This window comes from Adiantum capillus-veneris, chromosome 12, assembly GCF_014529385.1.
Source record: "Adiantum capillus-veneris isolate H3 chromosome 12, ASM1452938v2, whole genome shotgun sequence".
NCBI lineage: Eukaryota > Viridiplantae > Streptophyta > Polypodiopsida > Polypodiales > Pteridaceae > Adiantum > Adiantum capillus-veneris.
Genome location: NC_140942.1, coordinates 48959938 through 48972531, shown reverse-complemented (window position 1 = coordinate 48972531; position 12594 = coordinate 48959938). Strand labels below are relative to the sequence as shown.

The following is a 12594-nucleotide window of genomic DNA, read 5'->3' as shown; positions in this document are numbered from 1 at the left end:
TACCTCAACAACGACAACCAAGAGAAGGGAATCGCAATCAACGACAACCAAGAGAATGGAATCGCAATCAACGACATCAAGCACAAGAGTTGAGATGCTGAAATTGCAACAAAGTTGGTCATGGCATGTATAATTGACCTCACCCTCGAAGGCTTCCAGGGGACATATACCCTCCTGGACCCCCTCCGCTCATGGTGCAGCAAGAGCATGCTCAAGCCCCACAAATTCTGCGTCAACCACCACCACCTCCAGTGGCAAACATCCCTCCTGTCCCACCAGTGGAGGAAGAGAGAGGAGTAAACGTCATAAAGCTGGAAGAGGAGATAGAGGTGAGCCCTATACATTTTGATGTTATGCCAGCAGAAAAGCGCACAAGAGCACACAACAAGGATGAAGACACAAGGAATGAAAAGTCAGAACCTGCAAGGAAGGAGAGGAAGAAAAAGTCAAAGAAGGAGGAAGGAGACAAGAAGCAGAGATCAAGGCGAAGGGAGATCGGCATCAAATGATTTTGCATTAGGAAAGAATATGGAACCCTACAACATCTTAGAAGATATGCAAACTCAAAAGCCCAATATTTCTTGGCCTCAAGTCCTACATCTATCACCCAGGGTGAGAAGGCACTGGCCCAAACTTGTAAGCACAAGACTCCCAAGAAAGAAAGAAAAGGTGACAATAAAGGCATTGACTTCAAAGCCACAACAAGATGTGGAACCTATTGTAGATGCTTATGTAAGGGGTAGGAAGGTATCCAATGTGTATGTTGATGGTGGAGCACAAATGTGTGTGATCATGAAAGAGCCATGAATAGACTAGGGCTTGAAATCACTAAATCCTCTAATTGTCAAGCTAGGCTGGCCAACAATGCAAGTGTGAAGTGCCTAGGGATCATCGAGAATGTAAAAGTTTCTATATGTAATATAGATGCACGTGTGGACATGAATGTTATGCCGGCCAAGGGGGAGGGCTATCCCATCATCCTAGGGAGGCCTTGGCTCATTGCTGTGAATGCAGATAAAAAATGGGGACGAGGACAATTGATTCTCAAAAAAGGGCAACATGTGGTATACGATTGGCATGAAGGAAAGCAGCTCGACATCAACTATGAGACCACGACTGATGAAGAAAGTGAAGAGAGTTTTGGCTCAAGCTGCGATGAGGAAAGTTCAACCACTACATCCAATAGTGAAGAAGAATCATCTTTGGAGGTAATGGGAATCATCTTCAATACATCAAAAACTCCATCAATAGAGGTTGATCCAACAAAGGAGCAAACAAAGGATGACAAAGGTGACCACAAGCACTTTGAAGACTTTGAGAGGATGCTTGCAAAAGATCTTACCCCTGAGGAGAAGCGGTCCTACATCAATATGCTCAAGAGGTATCCCAATTTGTTTATCACTGATTACTCACAAATTAAAGGTGTGGATGTTATAGAGCATGGCATAGAATTAAAACCAGGTACTAAACCTGTGGCTCAAAAGCTAAGGTGCCTAGGAAAAATACAACAAGAGGCACTTTTGACAGAGGTTAATCGACTCCTCAAAGCTGGTTTCATTTACCCTGTGTCTAACTCTGAGTGGGTGTCCCCAATTGTAGTAACCCCTAAAAAGAACGGAAAATGGAGGGTCTATGTTGACTACAAACCGCTCAACGCTGCAACAAAGAGGAATCATTTTCCTCTTCCTTTCCAAGATGAAATCTTAAACGAAGTAGCCGGCTATGAATGTTACACAGTGTGTGATGGGTATTCAGGGTATTTTCAAATCAGAATAGCAGAAGAAGATCAGTTAAGAACCACTTTCATCACACCTTGGGGTTGCTTTGCCTATAGAGTGATGCCATTTGGGCTCACAAATGCTCCTAGTACCTTTATAAGGTTTACAACTCTTGTCTTTCAGCCCTTCTTTGGAAATTCAATTAGGGTTTTTATAAATGACTTCAGTATCTATAGTAGCCAAATACTTCATTGCCAAAAAGTTGAGGAGGGGCTTAGGAGGCTTCATCAATTTGGGGGACACCTTAATCCTGAGAAGTGTCACATTGTAGAGTCACAAGTGGTGTTGCTAGGTCATGTGGTTTCTTTGCAAGGAATTCAAGTGGATCCATCAAAAGTAAATGCTCTCTTGTCTCACTACAACCACCAACGACAACCAAGGAGCTCATGACTTTCAACCACAAAGTAAGGTACATGTCTCGTTTCATTCACCTTCTAGCGGAAGCTATTGCACCTTTGCACAAGCTAGCAAACAAACCCACATTTGAATGGAGAGAGGAACACGAATTATGCTTTACTGAAGTAATGGGTATTCTCAACTCTCTTCCAACAATAATGCCACCAAATCCAAAGGATACATATTACATCACGCCAAGTGTAGGAATGGAGGCCATCGGTGTAGTTCTCATGCAAAAATACCCAAAAACATGCTACATGAGGCCAACATACTTTGAAAGCAAAGTCATGACCGCTGCAGAGAAGGGCTACACCGATATGGAGAAGGTGGTATTCACAATTATGTTTGCGGTATGAAAATTCCGATCATATCTCTTACCTGCACCATTTTCCACTCTCACCATGGAAAACAATTTACCATATGTTGTGCAACACATGAGCCTCTCATCTAGGATAGCCAAATGGGTTCTAGAACTTCAAGAGTTCGAATACACTTTTCTTGTGGAAGATGGCACAAGGGCAGGTCTTGCAAACATTCTCACATACAAAGTGAGAGAAAGGAAAGAGTCACCAAAGGCAGGAGACAAAGCTACACCACAAAATAATGAGGAGGAGATGGACAATGCACACATTTTGTGCTTTGATGGAGCTTACCGACGACAACACGATCAGACAGCAAGGGAGGTTCTTATTCTAAGTCCACAAAGGGAAGTTCTTGTTAAGAAGGGTATCACCTTGGAAAATGTTCATTCTATTAATGAGGCTGAGTATGTCACCTTAAAGTTGGGGCTTGAAGAATGCAAAAAACTTGGCATTGAAAGACTTATAATAAGAGGTGATTCCTTACTAGTTATTAGGAAAATCCAAGGGATATGAAAGTGCAAGAACCCTACTCTAGTGGAGTGGCTTAGACAGGTGAAGGCTTTGATAAAGAACTTTGAAGCTACAGAGGTACAACATGTTGTGAGAACCCTCAACAAGGAAGTAAATTCTCTCGCCAATGAGAAACTTCAGATCATGGTGGGAGGTGTGAAGCTCTACGAACCAAAGTACCAAGGCCAAGAGGAATTGAAGGACATCATATTTTTCCTCCAAATTGGTGAGTGCCCTAAACACTTGGATAGGTGAAGGCTTTGATAAAGAACTTTGAAGCTACACAAGTACAGCATGTTGTGAGAACCCTCAACAAGGAAGCAGATTCTCTCGCCAATGAGAAACTTCAGATCATGGTGCGAGGTGTGAAGCTCTACGAACCAAAGTACCAAGGCCAAGAGGAATTGAAGGACATCATATTTTTCCTTCAAATTGGTGAGTGCCCTAAACACTTGGATAAAGTGCAAAGGCATAGGTTGGTAAAAAAGGCAACTCCTTACCAGATCATAGGAGATGATTTGTATCATAAAGGGAAGGATTTGGTGCTAAGAAGGGTGCCCTCTGTTCAAGAAATAGAGAGAATCCTCTTTTCATGCCATGATGATGTCTGTGGGGGTCATTTTTCTCATGATATTACAAACAGGAAGATTTTGCAAGCAGGGTTTGTTTGGCCAAGTCTACATCGTGATGTCTAGCATTGGTGTAAGTCATGCAAAGGTTTTCAGATTGATGGAGATTGACGACTCACTTACGAGCCTCGAGTTCCAATAATTTCGTATGGTCCTTTTGAGAAGTGGGGTGTGGATGCAATAGGCCCTTACCTCGCACATCTACCGGAAAGGTATTCATCATTGTGGGAGTAGATTACATGACACGATGGGCGGAGGCAGCAAGTACAACACGAATTACAGCCGAGGAGATATCAAAATTTATCTTTGATCACATATGCAGTAGATTCGGCACACCATTAGAGATTTTGTCAGATTGTGGTCCAGGGTTTAGAGCAGAGCTCCTAGATAATCTTTTGGCAAAGTTAAAAGTCAAACATTTGCATTCTACACCTTACTACCCTCAGTGCAATGGATTGGTCAAAAAGGTGAATGGAATGATATGTAAGATCATTTCTAAGCAGGTTGCAAATCGACCAAACGACTAGGATCGTCATTTGACCGCAGCTCTATGGGCATACAGAACATCTTTCAAGGTATCCACTCAATTCACTCCTTTTCATTTGGTATATGGACAGAAGGCACTCCTTCCTATTGAGGTGGAGCTTGCAAGCCTACGCATTCTCTCACGAGGATCAAAGAGGCCAAAAGAAGCTTTGCAGGAAAGAATTTTAGATCTTCAACGACTTGAGCCTGATAGAGAAGAGTCCATCGACTATTACATTGCCCAAGCCACGGATCAAAGGGACAAAATCAACAAAAGTCTCAAGCAGAAGGGCCTGACGGAAGGTATGCTAGTTCTTCGTTACGATAATCGCCTTGATGTACGCCATGACAAGAAGTTTTTACAAAGGTGGGAAGGACCCTTTTTGATAATGAAAAGGTGGTAGCTATAGACTAGCAGATTTGTTTGGGAAAGTCCACAAGACCCGAGTAAATGGATGGAGATTGAAGTCCTATTTACAAAGAATTAATCCACTTGCAGGGAGCCTTCATTTTAAGTGTGAAATTGCTCCATCCAATTTAGCAGATGCTCCTTCAACTCCTCAAGGATCGTTGAGTGCGGGGACTTCAAGCTTGCAAGGTCTACCTTGGGATCCTTGTAACGAAGTACAGGTTTGAGGGAGTAAAAGAGTGCATATCACTCCTCCTTTTTTTGGAAAAAGAAGAAAAAAAAGAAGAAAAAAAGAAGAAAAAATAAAAAAAAGAAAAAGAAGAAAAAGAAGAAAAAGAAAAAAAAGAAAAAAAAGAAAAAAAGGAAAAAACTCTTTTGTTTCATCTAGGAACATGAATGATCCTAGATGGAGGGGGAGGGCTAATATGAGTAGCGTTAAACGGTAACCTTGCATTTGCACTACACTTCTACTCAAATGTATATATTTTTTATCAAAGTTTTAACCTAGTGTTCATTCTCTCTTTCCGTAATAGCTTTTTTCCATACAAACACCTTACCCTTCTTAGATCTTTATGCATTTACATCATATTTCTCTCTTCATGCTAAATGTAAGTAGTAAACTTAATTCTACTCTCCTAATTTTTTATTGCATATTCTTTTAGCTAATTACCTTTAATAATTTAAATAGCTATCTACATCCCATAATTTGTAAATAAATAATTTATGGGCACTTATCTTACCCATCTCCTCTCAAGGGTAGGGTTAACCTTTTAGGCCTTCCCTTCCCCACCACTATGTGACCCAACTCTTGGATCATTTACTTGTGTTGGTCAACAAATCTTAAATATAATGTATATCCCCAATAAATCAAACTTTATTGGAGCCTACCTCATTTGTTTAAGGTGGATTCTCTTTTGAAAAAGCATGATACACCTTGGATGCATGCTAAAGGGTCCCCTACAAGGAGACTTGGTGCAAAAGGTGTTTTGGATGCATCTTGAACGCCTTAGCTCGTGGATATACTTGAGGAACACTCCAAAATCAGCTTATTTATTCAAAGACTTCGAACTTGCGATATTCAACCACAGGATCTTCTTGAATTATCGACGCATAAGTCTTGGATTAGCTAACCAATTTTTCTTGTTTTTTTTAAATTTTTAGATAGTAAATTTTTTTTCCAAACTAACCTAAGCTCTGAAACCTAGGCTCTGATACCACTTGTGAGATCCCCAACCCGCCAATACCAAGATCGGGATGGGATCCTTGACAGGTCTCTAGGTCTGATAAAAATCAGAGTCTCTAAACAAGAAAATCCAAGGAATAGACCTTTACCATTGACAATGGCTTGGGTCTCTAGCCTTAGAAGAAGACCTATTCCCGTCTCGCAGCGAAAACGGGAAACGTATTAAAAGTCCAAAAATTATTTCGGCCCTATAACTTTCACAAATTGGGCTAAGATATCCTCAACCAACGCTTTTTTTCCCCTAACATATGTGAGGGCACAGCCGCTGGTGGACTCCTCTTCGAAGTGAAGATGTTTTTCAAACGTTTTTAGTGCGCGGGGATGGATAGTTCCCTGACTAATCAGGTCCACCCGTCCTTGATTGACAACCTTAGTCAATCCCCACTTACCACCCCGCACTCACACATGATTCATTTATTTTCTAATTACTATCACATTGTTTGAACATTTAAAATAACCATTTCTCTTAACTTTCTGTCACAGTAATTCCTTCAATCAAGTATTAAAGATAGTATTGAAAGCATTCTTTTAGCAAACAGACATCTTAAACTTAAGACAGGGTACTGTCAATCAAAACATTGTCCATAGTAACCATGACCAGTACTCTTCTTGTCTCAAGACCACCTAAGGGTGAAAAAAAAAACGGCACCCATTCCTTATTCACAATCCAGAGTGGATAAACCCCCACCCAAGGTTTTGGGTGCCCATACACCAAACCAGTTGCCCATACAACTGAACGGCTCCCCTAGGATAAAAACGGTATCCTAACTTATGTAGAAACATCAAGACATGACACGGAGTAGAAACTCATCGTTCATGGGGTAACCGACTTATCCGTGGTTGGAAAGCCATCATTATCATCAATTTATACCAAGGAGTCAGAGGTGTCTTGAGACAAGCTTTTTTAAGGATGATCAATCATATCTTTCTTCATTCAACCAGTTTTAATCCAAACGATTCTTTCCTACTTTATAAACAAATGCATGTTGAAAGTTACCTTCCGTTTTTGGTCAATTATTCCTTTTTTGATTCTTACTCATTCCTTACGTATGCAATGCTAACTTATAAAAGAACTTAAATTATTTAAAAACTTAATTGAATAATGGGAAACCCACCTGGGATTTATCGGCCATTTGTTGCTGTGCTGGCGCCTGAAAACTCTCCTCCTAGGCCTACTACTAGGCCCAACTTCATCGTCGTGTGACGCTCTAATTCTTTTTAGAGCTCTGTCTCATCACAAGAGGTAGGATTGGCTCGGGTCCTTTTAGGTGTCATAACTTCTTATCCTTTTAAAAAGGGCGTCTAATTATTAGGTAAATTATCCAAAAGCTAAACTTAACCTTTGTATCCAATTTTACCCAAATCTAGGTTAAATTTGTAGTCTTAATTGGTAAATTCTTGACCTAGTAATTTCTTATTTGTCTATATAGGCATGATGACTTTTTCCACAGCTTCCTTAAGGATTTTCTAAGCTATCCTAATTTACTTATAATTTTGTATATCTTTTTCCTAATTTCCCCATCGAATTTTAAGCTTGGAATCTGCTTATTTTGAGCTTAATATTTATTTTCTATTAAAAATTTCATTTCCTTAACTTTATATCTCAGGTTTACACTCACTATAATTTTCATAAAAACTTTTGACCGCAAAGTCTATTTAGTTTAATTAATCTTTTGCTAAAAATAGGACTGGTCAATTATAATTTTTTAAACTCACTAATTAATATAGCATAATTATCAAAAGTAGATAAAGATATTTGTGACCTTTGTTAATTATCTTCTAATTTTCCAACTTAATTATCTAATTTCCATCTTTAATTTTTAGCTAAAATTAGTATAATTTGACTTAGATAAATATCCATACTACTTTTCTAACCTTGAAATAATTATCAAAGCCTTTTGATCATGTATTCTAATTCTCATAAATAGCATGTAATCATACAACATGATTTACTAATTTCCCCCTTTAATTTTCTCTTAAAAACAATGTTTTTCTATTAAGATAGTTAGCTGAACTAATTATCTTTGGTTAAGATAATTACCACGGGTGTTCTAAGATGTATTTTACCTCTGATAATTATCTTAAAGCATTTTAGTTTAATTTGCTATTTTCTCCTTTTATTTTTTCTTAAAAACAGTGTTTGTCTATTGAGATAATTAGGTAGACTAATTATTTGAGCTTAAGGTAATTATCACGTGTTTGTTGAAATGTATTTGACCACTGATAATTATCTCAAAGCTTTTTGGATTAATTTGCTCTTTTTTTCCTTTTATTTTTCCATAAAAACATTATTTTTCTGCTGAGATAATTAGTTAAAATAACTATCTAAGATCAAGATAATTATTAGTGGTTTTAAAACAAATATTTTTCCTTCAATAATTATCTCAAAGCTTTTTGGATTAGTTTACTATTTTTCCTCTTTTATTTTCTCTTAATATCAGTGTTTTTTTGCTGAGATAATTAGTTAAACTACTTATCTGAGATTAAGATAATTATCACGGGTTTTTAAAGATATATTTACTTGTGATAATTATCTCAAATCTTTTTGGATTAATGTGAATATTTTTTCCTTTACTTTTTCCTTAAAAACAGTGTAATTCTGCTTAAATAATTACAAAAATTACTCTTTCTAGCATATTGACAGTCTAACACAGCTCGGATATCATCTTAATTTAAGTTTAATTAATATAATTATCATTAATTTATGGTTAAAATGAGTAATTTCAGTCCTAATATAATATAATAATTAATTAAATTAGTATCCCTAAGCTTAATCTCAATAATCAGCAAAAAGATTAGAATTAAAAGAGAATTTTAGAGTATAAATAGGTTTAATATTCAATTAATTAAAAAATGTAAATAGATTAACATGGTTCTACTAATTAAAAAGGTTAGTGCTAATTACCTTGATTAACCAACTAGAGCTTTGCTCTCTAGTGATTTCTGAGTAAGATTCATCTAGATGAGAGAGAATTTTCCAAGGCTCCGAGTCTGTTTGAAATTGTGAAGCAAGGGGTCCTATTTATAGGTTTCTGGCACTCACAAGCTCTCATAGGCTGAAAAAGGCAGTTGCTTGCAGCTCAAGCAGCCCCCAGGCTCAAGATGGCACCCCCTACTACTAACTATCTTGGGCAGGTTCCACACAGCTTCACACAGTCCCCCAAACTTCTAGAATCAATTTCTGCTATTTTTCCTGACTTTTAATGATTAAAAACTTGGAAATATCTGCGATTTCTAAAATCTTAGGATAAAAAGTCTTTAGCAGTAATAATTACTGAAACCATTCAATTTTATGTAACTAATTAAATTCATAGTGTAATCTTTCAGAGCCCGTAACTTTTCCTGATTTTATTGAAATTCGGTTCTGGAAAATTCTAACCCTAGTAAAGCTCGGGTTACGGTTCCAAAAATACCAATATTTGCCATAGTTGGATCATTCTACAGTGTTTTCTTAACAACCAAGTTAATTTGATCAGACTTTGTACAATTTCTAAGGTTTCAGAAACTGGAAACCTTACAACAAAAGGAACATGGTCTTCACACTCATATAATTCGGGATTATCATTCACCTTACACCAAATATTGGAGATCATTTCTTGGCTCATCAATAACATGTACATACAAAACCTCACGAGAAAAATGGGATCCCTATGGGGCCTGCTTGCTCCCCCCTGTGGTGTAATCTCTACTTACACTCGTTGGAATTTGACTTCTAATTGGTGGGGATCCTTAAATCTCCCAACCCAGATCCCACCCTTAAGAAGTTGGGGTCACCCTTTTGATACTTTGATGACATTCTCATCATTGACTCAATGGACCCCCTATACTCCATTAACAACCAAACTATCTATCCTGATTGCCTTTCCATTGAAAGCGAGATTAGCACAAATACAAAATTCCTCAACCTTCAATTATCAATTGATAAGGGAAACTCATTAAGCATCTCAATAGAAAGGAGGAAAGCCTCCCTTGTCAACCTATCAAATTATTCAACAATCTAGTAATCAACCCTCGAATTGGGCTCATAAGGTCATACTTTCACAACTTAAACCAATCCTCTTTTGCAACACCTACCCATTAAATGCTGCATAGGACATTCGAGCACTTGTCCAAGCTTTTTTCCATACCGGGTTTGAAAAAGCTAAGCTCTAGAGGTTGATTAGAAACCATTTGTAGGGACATGCAACTTCCTCCCATACCAGCCTATTAAGTGAGGTCTTGGAACACCTAGAAGTTGGAGGGCACTAGGACCCCTTAGGGGGCACTAGGACCCCTAAAGAGGGATTAAACACTCCTCCTAGTGTGGCTGGAGGAGGGCCTCTCTCTCTCTCTCTCTCTCTCTCTCTCTCTCTCTCTCTCTCTCTCTCTGGTCCCCCTTTTAACCCAAGGGAAGCACCTCTTGCATCGGATGGACTTCTTAGCAAAAAAACCACCCCTTATGGAAGGCCCCCCACATATACACATAAGCTACATATGACACCTGCCAAAAAAGCAAAAAGAAGGAGAGAGTGCAACGTGAGTGCCTTTACTACTCCACATACACACTCACTTTAATAATACCCATAACTGACCACTACCCTTCCACATGGGAAAAGAAATACCCCACTCCCCCCATCCGTCTCTTTCTCTTGGAGGGAAACAAAAGGAGAGAGCACATATATAAAGTGTCCTTTTCCCAAGACATTTGCACCTAGGGAGAATAACATTACCACTTGCGGCAAAAACATCACACCCCACACTCAGCCCCCAAATCGCCTCTTCTAATCAGGTTTTGTGAGTCTATTGTTTTCTTACTTTGTGCATTAGATGGACATACATGTAGGAGCATCTCATGACACATGCCTTCCACCTAATGGACTAACAATTTCTTGTTTTTTTTGTGGGTGATGGTGGCAGGTAACAGGATACTCCTTTGTCTAATACACATGCATGGCAACCATGGATCCTCCATGTAGCAAGATTGCGTATTGAAAATCCTCCTTTTTTTCTCTCACTATCACGACATCTATTGTACTCAAAATGTTGGGATTAATCTCAAATGGGTGGTTGCAAATATTGGTTCCCTTTTTCCATGGTTCAATATGGCTTTTTAAAGGATAAAATTGTTTGAATACCTACTATGTGTGTGTGTGTGTGTGCACGCGCGCACATGTAGTGTAGGCTCTCGCGACTCGTATGCCCGTCGGCATTGTCGACATTGCGATGGTGTTTTCCTCCCCCGACTTTGGAAACGGCCTTCACAAAACACCACGTTAGTGGCTTAATGATTAAGGTCGGCCACTAATACTAATGCTAACGTTTGTGTGTTTTTTAAAGTGGTATCCGTCGTGCTAGTAAGCCACACAAACATTAGCATTAGTATTAGTGTGTAAAATGTACTTTGTTTGTTTCGAAGGTTTCCAGCAAACCAGTGACCATGTGTACAACATTAGGGCCCAGGGGTGTGTGTGTGTGTGTGTGCATGCGTGTACACATGGTCATCACTGGTGTGTTGGGAACCTTTAAAACAAACAAAGGAAATCTGACCCCACTGGCGGAATCCAACACATCGCCAAAGTAAAGCCTATAGCAATTTTGGGTCCAAAGTGTAGTTTATACTCCCTCACCCTCGTTAGAGCACCTGCTGCAATCCGAATTCACTGTGATCAACGACCAACTGGTCAACCTGTGCGCGCGTGCGCGTGCGTGCACACACACACACACACACACACACACACACACACACACACACACACACACACACACACACACACACACACACACACACACACACACACACACACACACGGCCTTGCTCAGCTATTCCGCTTACACCAGCCCCGGCCTAGTGGCCAGCTTGAGTGCATATGGGCGTATCTTTAGGCCCGTCAAGGTTGCTGGTCGCGGGGGCAACGGATCCTGGCCCTCCATCCCTTGGCATTTCCTGAGCAGAATCCACTCTAGAAGCCGCCCGATTGCTGCCAGGTCAGCACAAAGTAAGTCCTTGCCATGCATTCAATGAAGTTTTGCCAACTCAGCTCAGGGAAACATACGGGCTGCTTAACAAGTCAGCGCACGGAATGTTTTCCAATCATTGCCAATGAACATGAGCCCCATCAACACTCATAATGAATCCATCGCCCTCCTTGCAATCATTACGCCCTGGTAGCACCCGTAATAAACCACTCTATCAATGGAAATATTCCAAGTCAGCAATGGGAACTCTCTGATTGGGAAATGAATGGGAGTGGGCTCAGCCTAGCACGTGTGCTGTGACACTGCTGCGCATGCAACCAGTTGAGCTCGTTGACTGTAACCTGCTGCACCCTGTACGCAGGCACAAGTAGTTTGTTGGCCCCCTTCCTAGCGACCTTGACAGCCGAGAATGGTCATTTACTGACAATATCCATAATATTGACTCCAACCATGGCTCGCGGCCTCCGCCGGTCGCCATGGGGTCGTCATATTATGGGGAATGGTCAGTAAATTCCCTACCCCATAATTTCCTAACACTGCCCACCAATCGGCCAAGCCTGCCTGCAAAAATCGTTTGTCGCTCCTAGCCTCGCGTCAATTGTGTCGACAGCTCAGCAGCTCGCTACCCCATCTGGCACATCACAATCTGCTTCCACTGTTGCCATTGATCCCCTCAACCTGCGATCGATATCGCCCGCTGCATATCGGGTTCTGTGAACTTCTGTCTTTGAAAGCCTGCACTCGGCTCAGCGTCACCCTCAACAACCTGCGACCTCGAACATCACCT

At 40.0% G+C, this 12594-nt stretch overlaps 1 pseudogene; it reads left to right on the top strand.

Annotated features, from left to right (window-relative positions):
• Window positions 1-4836, top strand: part of LOC147445709 (uncharacterized) — a 35844-nt pseudogene extending 31008 nt beyond the window's left edge.
• Window positions 4837-12594: the final 7758 nt, after the last annotated feature.